Below are 12,737 nucleotides of genomic sequence, written 5' to 3'. Positions count from 1 at the left end.
TTTAGGAGAGATCACCAAGCACTTTGTGATTATATCATACTTGTATTTTATCATTTCACTAACCAAAATACCAAAAATATCTCTTTGTATTTGCCTAATTCTTTTGTAGGTAAGGCATGATCTCATTGATTCATTGATCACATCTAGGGTTTGAGACCCTCATGAACAAAGAGCACAACAAAGAATTGATTCAAGAATGGTTATTAACATCATATATGAGTCCCAATGATCTCTACGTGTTATATTGATCAAGTTTGCTTCAAGACTTTGAGGGTGATTTGCCTTGGAAACCCTAGTTTGACTGGGTATCTTGAGTAACTTCTCCAACAAGCTACCTCACCAATTGATCAATTTTCTCAAGGGACACTTCAAAATTCATCATCTTATGCACATATGATCTACCATGAGCCAATAAAGTCAAGAGAATTGAGAGTTAGCAAGTTGGTTGATAGTGGTTGGCCAGATAAATTCATCTGATCAAAACTGGGTCTCCCTAGACCCTATCTCCTACAATTTTCACCATATGAAAATGATTACAAGAGAAAACTTACTCAAAATTACATTCTAAACAACTTTCATGTTGATACCTAGAGCTAGTTTTGCTTGGAAAATCATTTTCTATGTTGAAACATTATAGGTCATTTTGTCTAAATCCTAATTTGAAAGTCAACTTCCCAAGGCCATAACTTGCTAAATTTTTATGAGATGAAATATTTCCAAGTTTCACAATCAAATTCAATGTGTCTACTTCAACTTTTATGTTTGTATTAGGAGCTAATTAAACTTTTTTGAGCATGTGATATGAAGCTACATTATAGGTCACTTTTGACCTATACCATTGATCAAGTGATTTTTCCAAACTTCAAAAATGCATAACTCTATCATTTCAAATACAAATTACATTAAATTTGTGACCATTTTTAAGGTCTTTGAGAGAGTTACAACTTTGATGAAGACACTTTTCTCATTTGAAGCTCCTATAAAAAGTTAAGTAAGGTGGAATATTGAGACATATGACTTGACACTTAGAAAAAATTTCATATGTCAAATTTTTCCAAACTTCCACCTCAAATTTCTCCAAGTTCCAAGCTCCAAATGAAAAAGTGTTCAACATCAAAATTTTCCAAACTTCCACCTCAAATTTCTCCAAGTTGATTCAAAGGTGGTTCATGTGTTGATCTACATGCCACAACCCTCAATTTTCAATCCATTCTCCATATCACTCAATCTTTAATAAAGTTTTCATCAAGGTATGCTCATTCCATCATCATCATGGCTTAAAATGCAAGAAAACATCAAGTTTGAACAAAGGGGTGCAAAGTGGTTTGACATGATTTGCAAGTGTGCCATGCCTTTGGTCCAAACTCCATAACTCCTTCCATTTGTATCCAAACTCCAAGATTCTTTGATCCAAATGTGCCTTTTGGGATCCTATACAACTTTTATTCAAGGTTCAAACATTAATTCATCCATTTAAGACCTCATTTGTACAAAGGACCAAGTTGTCAAAATGGGCCAAAACCTTACCATGACCCCTACTTTCCACCCTTGCCATTTTCAGTCCAAGCACTCTTTTGGTCCTATTATTTTTGAATTGTTTAAGCTTATGTCAAATAACATTTGGCCTAAGTTTGGATCAAAATGCACGAGGGAATCAAAATTTATGGCATCATGAACATGGGACCTCAAAATGACCAAGCATGTTGCAAAGTGCTTGACCAATTGCCCAGCTCAATTTTACAGGTCACGACCTCAACTTCACAAGACTACAACTTTCACCTCAAATCTCCTTTTGGATTGATTCTTTTTCATCTTGTTCTACTCCGTGAAGTGATCATTTAGCTCAAAGAAAATTGGAAAACACACAAGTGGGTTGGATTTGGCCTAAACTTGAACATGGTGGCCTAACTCTGTTTGACATCATGGCCTATAATGTTGAATCTTGCACAAGTCCACTTGGGACCACTTCGCGTACATGCAAACCAATTACCCATGACCAAATGCATCTGATGACAACTTGAAATGACTTGAGAAGCTCCAAAATCACAAGTTTGGCACCAAAATTTCACACGATCGGGATCTAAAATTTTCCAAGTCAAATCACACGAATTCAGACTCATTTCACACGTATTTGAATCCCAACATATTCCCTATAAATAGTGGAGGATTTTTCCTTCATTTGTAAGCTTGGAGAGCCAAAGAAACCTTGTCACCATTGAATCCCGATACCTAAAAAAACAAGTCAGGCTCTTTTTCGATTCAAGCTCTTTTACTTCCATTTCTTTTCCCATAATCCTTCATTGGAATCCTCTGAACTTGTCTGAAGCATCGCCCTAATCTGAATCCTTCTGTAACCTAGCTCCCGGATCCACCATTACTAGCTTCTGAAGCTTCATTCGAACAGGTAGATACGAGTTACAACCTTGAGCAAACAAGTTACCACACTTTTCACCTTGTTCCACTTATCAAAAGCCCTCTCTTACTTGGTATTTATTTTTAGTATTCACCATTTAATTTTACTTTGAAGAACTATGGTTCTTTGAGTTTTTGAGAAAATTCTCCCTGCCTAGAGCAAATCAATTACTCGGATGCAGGGAGATATGAATGATGAGATGTTTTACAACTGAATCCATGCTTGATTCGTGTTAAAAATATGAGTTCATGATGTTGCAAAATCATAAATCAGGAGGTTAAAGATGAAGTGTTTTGCGTGCTTCAGTGGGAAAATTCAAATCCTCGTCCAATCAGAACGTGCCACATGACTTAGTCGTTGGATTCAAATGTTTTATTTCTTTTTATTATTTCTTTTTATTTCATTTTCTTCCAAAATTAATTTTAAATAGCTCCCTTAACATTTTTAATCCAATTTTGTTTTCCATAATTCCATAAAAATATTTTCTACCTCATACCATTTTTGCATTTTTTAAAATCGGTTTTACATTTATTTCATATTTTTCTTATTTTTTCATTTAATTTTATTTTTGAATTTTTATTTTAATAATTTTTAAACATTTTTATCCTAACTTTTGAGGTCAATACACTCTTAATTTTGTTGATCTTCGACATTTTTGTTGGAATTTTGTTTGATGCTTTGACCCCTATTTGACATTTTCCATTTTATTTTCTTTATTTAATCAATATTAAATCATTATTAATTGATTTTTATTTTCTTTTCATGATTATTTGATGTTTTGAATTAAGTTTGTCTGCTTGGTTGATGAATTCTTCCTCATCTTAAATCATTGATAGATGGACTAGAGGTTGATCAACCTTCTTTGATCCAAAACTGTTGATAGGTGATTGTAAATTATCTTTAATACTTTGCATCAATGATAGGTTAACCCTCGATGCGCCATGTTTTTAGTCCTTTGATTTGTGGATAGAATGACCCCTTGTGATTACCTTGATTCTCCTTTTCACTCTCTTTACTTTCATCTCTTTCTTTTGCTTTGATCATTGTGTTGCATGTTGTAGGAGATTAACTTTATGTTAATTCTATAACAAGTTTGATACATACATTGTTATTTTCCAACCTCATATAGGTATGGCTTCTACATAAGCCTACTTATGATTGCTTAACATAGTGCTAAATTATCCCGACATAATTGACTAACCATTAACTCCTAACATTAGCCCTTGCTCTTTACATTGATTCCATTTATTTCTTGCCATTTAATTCAAGTCATTTAAGTTTATGTCATTTAATTTTAAGTCATTTACTTAATGCACTTTAGTTTCATGTCCCATTAATCATCATATCATTTCATATTCTATTCCTCTTGCCTTATTAATATGTTGCCCTTATCTTGTTTGCTTGCTTGCTAATTAATCTTAATGAGTCAAAAAATGATAAAGTAACTTGGACCTAATCTTAATCATATGCTTGATCTGAAGTATTTAAGACCTTTTGGACTTTGGACTTTGACTTAGGATTTAGGCCCATTTGCTTGACTTGGAGGGACATTGGCCCTGAGACCTTGTAAACACTCTAACTTGCCCTTGTCCCTATTGAGCCTTTGAACTTGTGTGTTATTTCATCTACTTTATGACTCTTGCATTCATATGCTTAGGCTTAGCGCACTCTTACGCACACATGGCTTTCTCTTGGGCTACCTAAAAATGAGACATAGGACGATATACTTTGCACCCACATGGATTTCTCTTGGGCTACCTAACAATGAGACCCTAGTCTAGTTTTGTATGGTCATGCATCTTTGTTTGTTCATCAATCCTTTCCTTTGATTTGGATTTATCCAAATCACATTGGACCTACTAAATTCTTTCATCTGTTACACTTCTCCTTTGTATTTGTCAAGTTACCATAAGTCCCTTAGTCACTTGATGAGACTTGCCTTTGTCACCTTGGAGCTTCATTCTTTCAATAAGTACAAGACTCTCAGTGGACTACAGATCTCCTCAACAGATCAATCATCTTACTCATCCCCACAACAATCTTTAGGAATCTGCTTCAACAACTTATAAGTCATTGGTTAGGCTTGCATGCCATGAGCCTTAAGCCATAGGAAATGCTGAGAGGGGATCTTCCCTACCCTTGTTTATAGTACTTATATGCATAAGATATAGACCCTAGCTGCTCAGAGTATTCATTTCTATTCATAGACTTTAGTGCAATTCCATGTAAATTCACTGTCAAGTCTGTAACTTGCCCATGTGGCCCTTATATCTTGTGGTTTAAACATCATTATAATCACTTATTTTAGGGTTGACACCTTTATAGTTATTCCCTGGGTTGACACATTTATGGTTATCCCCCTTCTTGGTTTTGACACCATTGTAATCACTTTTTTTAGGGTTGACACCTTTATGGTTATTCCGTGGGTTGAACCCTTTATGGTTATTCCCTTTCTTGGTTTTGACACCATTGTAATCACTTCTTTTAGGGTTGACACCTTTATGGTTATTCCCTGGGTTGACACCTTCATGATTATTCCTCTTCTTGGTTTTGACTCCATTGTTATCACTTCTTTTAGGGTTGACACCTTTATGGTTATTCCCTTGGTTGAAGCCTTCATCATTATTCCCTCATTACCACATCAGTCTCTGTGCCTTGGTAAGACCTTTGTCGTGTCAGTCCCTACACTTTGACAAGTCCATGTTTTCCTCATTACCATAGTAGTTCTTGTGCCTTGGTAAGATCTTTGTCATATTAGTCTCTATGCTTTGATGAGTTCCTTTTTCCTCATTATTATATCAATCTATGTGCCTTGATAAGATCCTTATCATGTCAGTCCTACGCTTTGATGAGCTCCTGTTTTCCTCATTACCATATCAGTCCATGTGCCTTGGTAAGATCCATATCATGTGAGACCCAATGCTTTGACAGGTTCCTGCTTTCCTTACTTACCATGTCAGTCCCTGTGCTTTGGTAAACCTTTTCCTTCCGGTTTAAACACCACCTCCAATCATATCTTTTTCTCAGTCTTAGTCCTCCAAACTACGGAGCTCTGACTTCCTTATTGCACTATAAGGATACATACATAGGCATGAGGATGCGACTCCTTGGTGAGCACCTTCTTTTCTTTGTCCTCCCCGATTCCACAAACTACGAGGCTCTGACTTTCTCATTACACCATGAGAATACATAGGCATGAGGGCCACAATCTTCCTCGAACGCTCCCTTTTCTTAACCCCCTTTCTTTTCTACAGGTACATGAATATTATAACACTCATTCAAGCAAGAACATTCAAAATGGTTCCCATGGAGTACCATGGATATGAGAGGTGCTAATATTTTCCCCTTGCATAATCAACTCAAATACCCGTTTCTCTGTTTCATTTCCCATGGGTTTTATCGATATACTCCCTTCCCTCTTTTGGGATAAATAAAGTTTGTTGGCGACTCTGTTGTACATTCGAGCGTGTTATGCATTCGTTGGGCATATTTCAGCTAGCTTCACATAGGAGGCTAGGTCATGCTATCTAGAGATTAATCTCCAAGCTTAGAAAGTTAAAACTATTTAGGGGGCTACTAGATCTTAACTATCGTTCATATGATCTATGTGGAGCATGCCAAATTTAGAAAATTAACAAAACCTCTTTTAAAACAAAGAACAATGTCTCTACCTCTAGACCCTTAGAACTACTTCACATTGATTTGTTTGGTCTTGTTAGCACTACTTTAATCAATGGGGAGAAATATGAACTTTTCATTGTTGATTACTTTAGTAGATGGACTTGGGTTAAATTTCTCATAACCAAGGATGAGTCATATAATGTGTTTAGTGTCTTCTGCACTCAAGTACAAAATGAAAAAAGGTCAAGAAGTTTAAAAGTAAGGAGTGCTTATGTAGGAGAATTTGAAAATGAACCTTTTGAAAACTTTTGTGAAAAATATGGAATCCTCCATGAGTTCTCTTCTCCTAGAACTCCATGATAAAATGGAGTTGTAGAGAGGAAGAATAGATCCTTACCAGAAATGACTAGAATAATGATTCATGAAAATAATTTGCCAAAGTACTCGTAGGCAGAAGTTGTAGACACAACATGTGATGTTCAAAATAGGATCTACATCAGACCTATTCTGAACAAAATATCATATGAGTTGTTCAAAGGAAGAAAACCCAATATTTCTTATTTTCATCAGTTTGGATGTACATGTTACATCTTAAACAATAAAGTCTATCTGAGTAAATTTGATGCCAAAACACAAAATGGTGTCTTTTTAGGATACTCTGAATGCTCAAAGGCATACAGAGTGTATAACTCTGAAACCAGAATGATTGAAGAGTATGTACATATCAAATTTGATGACAAAGGGCTTGGCAATAAAATGTCAGAACTAAGTAAAAAATTCAAAGTTTCATATATCATAAGTCTCTCTAAAAGCTGGTGAATCAGAAGTTATAACAACTTTAGAAGATGTTTATCCAGAAGCTAGATGTTCAGAAGCTAGTGATTCAGAGCCAATCCTAACTTCTGAAACACATCCAAAGGAAGCAATGTTTGAAGAAGCTCCTAGTGACTCTCAGGAAGTTTCACAATCCAAAAATACCTTCAAGTACAAGTCTTCTCATCCTGAAGAATTGATCATTGGAAATAAATATAGTCCTTTGAGAAGAAGATCTACATTTAGAAATGAGCAATCAATGTTGAGACTTATCTCCATGATAGAAATAACTTCTTTTGATGAAGCTTTATCAGATGATGGATGGATTATAGAAATGCAAGAAGAACTAAACCAATTTCAAAGGAATGATGTGTGGGATCTGGTTCCCTGACCTTATCAGAAGAACATCATTGGAACAAAATGGGTGTTCAGAAACAATCTGAATGAGAAAGGAGAGGTGGTAAGAAACAAAGCTAGACTGGTAGCTCAAGGCTACAGTCAATAAGAAGGTATAGATTTCTCTCAAACCTTTGCAACATTGCAAGGTTAGAGGCAATCATACTTCTTCTCTCTTATGTTATTAATCATGATATTGTTTTGTATCAAATGAATGTCAATAGTGCATTATTAAATGGAGTCATTTCTGAAGAAGTGTTTGACAAACAACCTCATGGGTTATAGGACTCAGTCCATCCAAATTTTGTGTTTAAACTTAAGAAATCACTTTATGGACTCAAACAAGCTCCAAGAGCTTGGTATGAGAGACTAAGTAATTTCCTATTAGAAAATGGCTTTCAAAAAGGTCAAGTTAACATAACAATGTTCAAAAAGACTTTGAATAAGGAAATCTTAATTGTCCAAGTTTATGTTGATGACATATTTTTTGGTTCTAATAACGCATCTCGTTGCAAAAAAAAATCTAAGACTATTTAGGATGAATTTGAGATGAGCATGATGGGGGAATTGAATTTCTTCCTTGAAATTCAGATCAACCAAAGCAAAGATGAAGTATATGTTCATCAGTCTAAATATACTAAATAATTTCTAAAGAAGTTAAAGCTTGAAAACTGCAAAACCATGATCACTAATATGCATCCGACATGCAATTTGAACAAGGAAGAATAAAGCTCAAAAGTCTGTCATAAGCTATATAGAGGTATGAATGGTTCCTTAATTTACTTAAATTCTAGACTAGATATTATATTTAGTGTTTGTATGTGTGCATGATTCTAATCAGATCCTAGGGAGACTCACTTAACTGTTGTTAAGAGGATCTTTAGGTATCTGAAGGGAACAACTAATGTAGGATTGCTTTTTAAAAAATCCCGAGATTACAAGCTGGTTGGATTTTGTGATGTTGACTATGTTGGGGATAGAATTGAAAGGTAATCCATTAGTGGAAACTGTTAATTCATAGGTGAAAACCTAATATCCTAGTCTAGTAAAAGACAAGCAATTATTGCTTTGTCCACTACATAAGTAGAACACATCTCAGTTGCTAAATGATGCACACAGCTCCTCTAGATGAAATATCAGTTGGAAGATTATCATATTTATGGAAAATGTAATCCCATCTTCGGTGATAATACTACTGCCATTTGTTTAACTAAAAATTCAGTTCAACATTCTAGAATCAAGCACATAGAGATAAAACATCATTTTACTATAGATTATGTTCAGAAAGGTGTAATAGATATTCAGTTCAATGATACATATCATAAATGGGCTGATATATTTACCAATTCTCTTACAATAGATATATCTGATTTCATTAAAAAGAATTTGAACATCCCATTGAGGAAGATTAGTGCTTGCTTCCGAATGGAGGATCAGAGACTAACATGATCAGAAGCTACTATGATCAGAAGTTTTGAACCAACTTCTGATGAGTAGAAGCCTCTGAAGCATCTTAGCCTCTGACGCTCAGAACTTGTTTGGTTGTTTCTGATGGCATATAAGTGGTTTTTTTATTAATTCTTTTTGCTGTCCACTTATGTGTCACAAATCTGAAAATTATTTTGACTTAGTCTTATATCTGTTAAGTTTTTAATTTATGCTCATTTTCTCATACTCTGAGCTATATTAACTAGGACTTAGTATTTTAATTATGGTAAAACAAAATCATGTCATGATTCTCCCTTAGTAAAAAAATTGTTGTTCAATTGCTTTAAACTTTTTGGCTGAAATGGTTGAAAAACTGCTCTGAGATCTCAATATCAGTGGTTAAATCAAGAGTTGTTAGTGGCTATCAAGCATTATTATAAGAAGATATGTGAAAATTATTTGCTTTATTAATCAAAGAAAAGGATTACAAGAGTCAGAATTTGTGTCTGGAGACAACAAATGCATGATGATAAGTTACATCCTTCATACTTGGTCAACTCCTTCATCATAAGTTCTAAGGAAGTCAATATAGTCCTGATCATTATCTGAGTTGTATTCAAATTCTTCAGCAGGCTCCTTATATTTTTTTGGGTTCTTCAATGTTGTCTCTAAAGTTCTCCTTATCTTGGAAGCTCCGACAAATATGCTTGAACCTTCAGCTTCCATGAATTTCTGAGCTTTTGCAGCTTCAGCATATCTGATTTTTTGTTCCCTTTTTTGCTTCTTCATAAGCTTCCTAATCTCCTTCGTGGAGTCTCTCCTCAAATTCTTAGCTTTCTTTGTCTTGCCCATACTACTTGAAAATAAAGGAGTTTGGAAGAAGGGGAATGTGATCTTGGTGATGATGCAAATATGTTCTTTATAGATTGTCTAGGATATTGCATAGTCAGTTTTGATCTGTGTGCCCCAGTAAATGCATGAAAGAGAAGTTGGTGTTGGTCTTTAGGCATGTATCCCCAATTTTGATCCCTAATCATTTGTGCTCAGTTGTCATAACCAAGATTTGACCACCTTGAAAATTGAAGATGTTTTTATCAACCATACTAGCCAATTTTCTTTTAAATCATTCTTCGACTAAAAGGAAGTAAGGACTGATTTTAACTCATTTTTATTCAGAAATATTTTTCCCATACATTATTTTTCTTCAGTATCTTTTCCTTCCCATATTTTATATCTTTTTGTTGATGACAAAATGGGGAGAGAAATAGAGAGTATTTAGGAACCTATCACTATGTGCTTAACTTCTGAAGATAAAAGTTTTTGTGACTGTTTAAAGGAATGTAACTAACATGGATAGGACTTAGGGAGAGCTTACAAACCTCAGTCTCTGGACTATCAGACTATGTGGGGGCTTACAAACCTCATACCTTGAAGTCAACATGTTAATTAAATCAACAACCATTTTTCTTAAATATTATTGTCTGTCTTCATAAAAAAAGGGGGAGATTGTTGGAATAAAATTGGTTAATACCATATCCCTAGGGTTTTGATGATAACAAAGTATTTAAAAAAACAATTAGATATTCTAACATTTGTTCAAGTATGAAGGATTATATCATTAAGAACAGATGAAGAAACGCTTGAGGAATCTGAATCTGAAGATCAGACTCTGTCTCTGAAGATCACTTCTGAAGACTCTGCCTCTGATGGAGATCCAGACTACAAAGAAGTCAACTTTGAAGAGAGTCAGCCTATGGTGACCCAGACTTTGAAGCTTCAGAAGCCAAGAAGAGGACTATGATCTGACCAACCTCTGAAGAGTGAAGTTTAAATAAAGCCAACCTCTGAAGTAGAAGCTCTTCAACCAACACAATTATGACAGACACATAGAATTTTTTATCACGTGAAGACTTAAGGAAAAATCTATTCTTTGATGCCTGAGCCTCGACGGATAATTCCTCTTGTAGAAAGGTGCTTTATTGATGTGTCTAATAAAGTACAAAGCAAGCCCAAACTTTTGGTGAAAGTCTCAAATGTATGTTTTCTCCCTCTCTATTTAAGGAGCAGAAGGGCTGAAGAATAAGACTACCAAGCTTCAATACAACACTCTGCTATAGACTTTCCTCATTGATATACAAAGAGAAATTACTCTATCAAATTTACAAGACTTAGAACATCTTAACTTTGTGTATATTTTAGAAGTTCTTAAGTCTTAAAGTCTTTCTAAGTTGTATTCTATCAACGCCTCTTATTGCAGATCAAGTGTAGTTGTTACCCAAATCTTTTAATAGTTTGCTATAGAGTCATAAGTCTCTTGCTTTAGTACTTGAGCGTTTGAAGTCTTTATCTTGTGTGCTAGAGAAAGGAAGTCTTTGAATTGTATGTTTGAGCAAGGAATTCTTGAGCTTGTGTACTTTAGCAAGGAAGTCTCAAACCTGCGTGTTTGAGAAAGGAAGTCTTACACTTGTGTGTGTAAGAAAAGAATTATCTTGCTTGTGTGCTTGAATATTTGTAATTAGTTTGGTTATAGTGGAAATCCCTTGGAAGTACAAGAGGAATGGACTATATCAAGTTGTGAGAGGAACCAAGATAAACTGCTTGTGTTCTTGCTTTTACTTTCTTAGCTTTTGCACTTAATATTCCGCTGCTGTCAACTCTATTCTTCCAAATCAGATTTTGGTTCAGAATCTCATAAGGTCCTTCAGATGTCAAACCAGTTTTTTGAGTCAGACTCTGAACCAAGTGTCAGACTCTGATAAAGAAACATCATAAGTAGAAGCTGAAAATCCTTAAAGAAGAAAAGGCCAACATAATTCAACCCCCTTCTTGTGTTTTTCTCACCTTCACAGAATATGGGGAGTTTCTAGTTGTTGCAAAATTTGCAAGATTCTGAATCATTGAAGTAACTCATTGTTGAACAAGAAAATCTTTAAGGATGTTCGTCATTATAAAACAAGGGGATATTATGAAGAACAACTTCTCCTTGACCTTGGCTAGGGTTTTAATGAAGACAAATGCATCAACAAAAGAAGAAAAAGATGAAGACAACAATGATAACAATTATTTTGGTGCTACCATGAAAGTGTAATTTGAATACCAACTTCTTGTGTTTGATATCAATTTGAAAATTTCAAAAAAATTGGTACGTTAAAAAGTGTCATTCGAATACCAGGATGTGGTATTCGAATACCAATTGAACCAAGGCCTCATTTCATGAACCAAAATCACTTTTTGAATGACAAAGCTTCATAGATCTATTTCAAAGGTATGCATCCATTATTTGTGGTTTCTAAATGTTTATAATTGATAGTTTAACATTGAAAAAGAAATTAAAACTTTCATATGATCATTTAGACAATTCAAAGATCATTGTTGTACCCCAAATTTTGACCACTCTTCTCTTAACTTAAGATTTAGATCACTAACATGTCCAAAGCCTGTATAAGTCATCTGATCAACCCCAATGACCTAAAAAATTAAAGGAGGACCATTTTGACTTTTCTGATCTGCCTTGATTAACTATAAATTTAGGACAGTCCAAGGTTAGTTTGAAATAACATTTTGTTTTTAGAATTAATTAGATTAATATTAATTAAGTTAATTAGATATTAGTTTATAATTAAGTTAATAGAATATTGACTAATTTATATTATTAGTTGAATTAATTATATTTTTGATTATTTTTAATTAGCTTAATTTTTATTAAGTTAATCATAGTATTATTGGTCAGGTTTATTACTATTGTGTTTGAGGGTTGGTCAGGGGTTGACCGAACCAAAGTCCAAGTCCACTTCAGTTGGGTCAAATGAATGACCCAAGTCCAAGTCAATTGGGTCAAGATTGACTCAAATCTACCACCTAACCGGGTCAAGTCCATGACTTGGATTATTCCCCAAATTCTCAATTCATTCACAGAAACCTTAATGAGTGTGCAATGAGAAGAGCAGATTTGGATCAAAACAAAACTTATAATTTCAATTGAATCATAACCTTCCAAATTTATTCAGATTCATTAAATATTACAATTTACAAATAAAATTGGACCAAATACAATCAAGTCTTAAAA

The sequence above is a fragment of the Lathyrus oleraceus genome, chromosome 5 (genome assembly GCF_024323335.1).
Source record: "Lathyrus oleraceus cultivar Zhongwan6 chromosome 5, CAAS_Psat_ZW6_1.0, whole genome shotgun sequence".
Classification (NCBI taxonomy): Eukaryota; Viridiplantae; Streptophyta; class Magnoliopsida; order Fabales; family Fabaceae; genus Lathyrus; species Lathyrus oleraceus.
This window is presented reverse-complemented; position numbering follows the sequence as displayed.